The 4,140-nt window shown below is 46.5% G+C and overlaps 1 long non-coding RNA gene across 1 annotated transcript; it reads right to left on the bottom strand.

Moving 5' to 3' along the window:
• Window positions 1-1,354: 1,354 nt before the first annotated feature.
• Window positions 1,355-3,415, bottom strand: LOC113948673. Its single transcript, XR_003528207.1, has 3 exons — window positions 3,256-3,415; window positions 1,651-1,835; window positions 1,355-1,394 (listed from the first exon to the last, which is right to left on the bottom strand). It is a non-coding gene; the product is annotated as an uncharacterized LOC113948673 (long non-coding RNA).
• Window positions 3,416-4,140: the final 725 nt, after the last annotated feature.

Here is a 4,140-nt window from a genome sequence, read left to right on the forward strand (position 1 = left end):
GTGGAGCAGAGGAGACGCTGTGGATGGATGGAGACAGACAGGGACAGTGGGAGGAAGCACTCAGTTGACATTAGCGCGATGGGAACAACAACAATCCCGGCTGCTGTCATGTTTTGTTTTGTCTTCAAGGCACCATGGTGGTGGAGAGCTTTACAGAGGGGGCTGAGGAGGTGGGAGATGTTTTGCAGATGTTTAAGGGGGACCCCTTGCACATGGAGGAGGAGCCTGGTAGAAAACAGGGAGGTGCCTGTTCAAATGGAAAGGCAGGGATGGAGATGGGCTCTCAACAGATCCAGAGGCCAGGTCTTGAATCTGAAGGACAGAGGAGAGCACGGGTAGGGATGGGCTGCAAGGTGAGGACAGGAAGAGAGCATCTGATGCAGCAGAGAAGAGCCAGAGCATGAGGTACATAGAGAAGGGAGATACAGCCAAAGGGGCAAACTAGAAAAACTTCCTTTGCAGCAATATTCTGGAGATGAAGTAGCTGGAAATGCAGAGATATTCCCAGAGCCTTGGCATGACTTCTAAACATGTCTTAGCAGGGACCCTTGTGCCTGAGCTAATCTATTGGTTTCAGACTGAAAGAGGGTAGGTTTAGATTAGGTTTTGGGGAAAAATTCTTCCCTGTGAGGGTGGTGAGGCCCTGGCACAGGTTGCCCAGAGAAGCTGTGGCTGCCCCATCCCTGGAAGTGTTCAATGCCAGACTCAACAGGGCTTGGAGCAACCTGGGCTAGTGGAAGGTGTCCCTGCCCATGGCAGGGGGTTGGGATGAGTTGAGCTTTAGAGTCCCTCCACCCAAATCATTCCATGATTCTATAATTCTATGCACTAGTTTGTCCAGGAGGGCTGTGCAAGGGATGTCCCAGAGAGACTGGGGGTCTCCAGTGCTGGGAGAGGAAAGAGGCTGAAGGTAAGTCAGGCTCATGTCTCTCAGGAATGGGTCTGGGGGAGATGATTGAACCTAGAGGTAGAAAGGTGACCTTTTAAATGCCCCTTCCAGACACACTTCTGTACAAATCTGTGTATGTGCAAATAGACAAATGAATAATTTCAGTGATTCTCTGTATAAATAGATTTATCTATCTTCCCAATTTAATTCTGAGATTTCTATGTGTACAGGCAGAGGGAAAACACTACCATTTTCTAGTTTTACCTTGTCCTTCTCTGCACACATTTTGTTTTCTTTGAGTTTTCTCCAGTCTTAACCTCTTTCATCAACATTTTGCCTGCTACCCGCAAAGCACACTATTGGGATTCATCAGAACTGCAAGTGCAGAAAACTGCAGAGGAACCACCATTGAAACAAATACATCTGTATTTTTCTGGCTCTTTTTTTCTGCCTGAACAAAAGGTAGTCAGCACACTGGGAGTATTGACATCTCCAGTGGGAAGATCTGGATTTAGAAAAGAAAATTACAAGTGACATTTAATGACAGTTAATCTCATTACTATTATTATCATCATTATAATTATAATAATAAGTACTCTACCATACTACTACTACTATTTATTATTATTGTCATTATTATTATTATTATTTTGCTTTACTTTCCATTCAGTGGTCCCAGAAAGTCTCTCCTTTAGGATTTCTCCTACAATCAATGGGAATCAAAGAGGACTGTGAACTAAGAGGAGCTGGTGGAGCCATACCTTGCTTTCTTGAGCAACGAGTGTGTCACCAAACCCTTCCCAGAAAACAGCAATTGTAACCGAGCCTTCCAGCAAAATTTCACAGGGCTTTCTTCCCCAGCAGGATAAAATTAGCCGAGCTCTCTCGAGATGACAGCTAAGAACTCCAGCTTCCCTCAGATGACCTCGATGGAGTCAATTTGTTGCTTAAATGACAGACAAACGCAGTAATTAGGTCTATTTAGTAAAGGGGAGGTGAAAGGTCAAACTACTGGGCAAACTGTCTCCACTGCTTGACTTGGTGACCAAGGCGGGGGTTTGCAGGGGGTGATGTTTGTACAACAACCTGACACGGGCAGCAGCCCGCCAGCAGGTCCCCGCTCGGCAGCAGGGGCTCCCAGTCGTGCTCAGAGCCTGAAATCCCCTGTTTCAACTAATAAAACCCTGAACTCACTCATTTGTGGCATAAGAGATTGGACCCAGAGGAAGGAAGAGCTGATGAAAAGATACGTGATTGTGTTACGGGGCTTGGGGTGGAGTAATCAGAAAGGGGATCTGTGGAGAGGGGTCAGGAGACACGGGCTGAGTTAAGTGGGAGATTACCAGCCCTCCCCACCTCATTTCCCTCTTCCTCCCTGGCAATGCTTCCTTCTGTTCTCTTTGCTTATTTGTTTTTCTGAACTTCATTGTGTTTTGTGTGACCAATCCGACAGTGCACCCAGCATGCCACACCTGGATTTCTCCCTGCTGTTTTGGTTTGGGTGTCACAGCATGGAGTTTGAACATCATACATACGTGGAAGCATTGCTTGCCATACATCCCAAATGTCCAGAAGACCCCTGAATCCAAATTTTTGTCAAAAGTTGTTATTTTTGGCAGAAAAATGCAGTTGAGTTCCTGCTGGCTGTCCATCCTCAGGGCTCCCAGCAAACCAGCACCCTTTTACCTGTGCAACATTTGCAAGAATTCCCTTTGCTGTTTCATAAAGTTGGGTAACTCCGTAGGATTTTTAAGTAGTGGAAACTGTAAATGAAGAGCTCCATTTTGCATAGAGAAGTTGTTAGAGATGACTAACCCCTTGGTTTTGAACAAAAAGAGCTTGGAGTCTCCTCACCAGGAGCACTGGGCCATGTGTCTGCTTAAGTGCTGCATTTCTCGATCTTTCTCTGAATTTTCTTTGGGTCTCCCTGCTTTTATATTTTGCCTGAGTGTGGATGGTGCTTAGGGATCGTGTTAGGACCCTTCCTGTGGTCCATCACTGTGGCGGTCGCTGCTCTGAAGCACACTCGGGTGTCCTGGCATTTCCTTCCACACCTTTCCTCTCCCACACCCCTTCCACCTGAGCCCCTGCCTGTCTCCCCCAGACCTCTCTGTAAAACTCCCTTCCTTTGGGAGGCCTCTTAACCCCTGTCTGCGGGGCCCCGTGAGGAGGTGGTGCTGATGCTGATGAGAGAGAGGGTCACGGAGAGCCGACGTGAGAGTGAAAAGAAAATTAGAAAACAAACAGAGGGGAGGTGGAAACGCGCCCGCCCTTGAAGTGCAAAGACACCCCCATCCCCCCCGAAAGGGGCTTATCTTCAAAAAAGAGCCCTTGCGATGATACAAGAAAGAACAGACTTCTCACACCTTGTCTTCACTTCCCAGAGATCCTATCAGCCAGAAGTGCCTGTGATCTCAGTCAGACCTCTCTACCTTGCCACTCGCCTTTCAAGTCTGCGGCAGCTGTTTTGCTAAGACAGAGACCTTCCCACTTCATCCTTTTCTTCCTCGGTGATGGCGAGTGAGAAGACAGGCGGCGTTTCTGACGTGCTTGGGGAGAGGTAAATGTCACTCCAAAGCCTTTCTTTTGTATATTTTCTCGTGGATGGATTAGTTTGTTTAAAGAGCATCTCCTATTTAACACCTCATTGAGCAAAAAAACACGTACGGACAAGATTTTTTTTTAACTGGCTGCTTATAATGAGCTTAAAGTGCACACCAAGTACTTAAATAATTTGCTCAGTTTTCAGAAATACTGATCACACAGGAGTTAGGCTCTGGGTGAGTCATGAAACTTATATGTTTTATGATATGATACATATTTTCTCACTGTTTTTCCGTCCAAAAACAGACAAATCATGGCATTCTGGATGAACATTCAGGGTTTGAGTAAAGAATCCCAAACTGGAAATAAGATTTGCTACACTGGTTTCTTCTCCTTAGGATCTGGTTGGAGTCCCATGGCTCCTGTGTTGGTGTCATCAGGAGGGACGTCCATAAGCCAAGAGCAAGGAGTAGCCCTTGTCCACATGGACTGAGTCATTCCTGCAGTGTAATGGTAAGACATTGCTTTTGCATTGCACTTCTCATTAGCCTCTATAGACAGCAGTGACCAGTGACCTCCCACCCCCAAAAATGCTGATGTTCTCTTATGAGATCTCCCTTCATCTGTTCCCTATCTTCATCTGACACAAACCATCCCGCAGGTCCTCTGTAACGGGATTACGTGGATGAGATCCATTTTATCGTGGG

Source organism: Corapipo altera, unplaced genomic scaffold (genome assembly GCF_003945725.1).
Source record: "Corapipo altera isolate COAL_440 unplaced genomic scaffold, ASM394572v1 62, whole genome shotgun sequence".
Classification (NCBI taxonomy): domain Eukaryota; kingdom Metazoa; phylum Chordata; class Aves; order Passeriformes; family Pipridae; genus Corapipo; species Corapipo altera.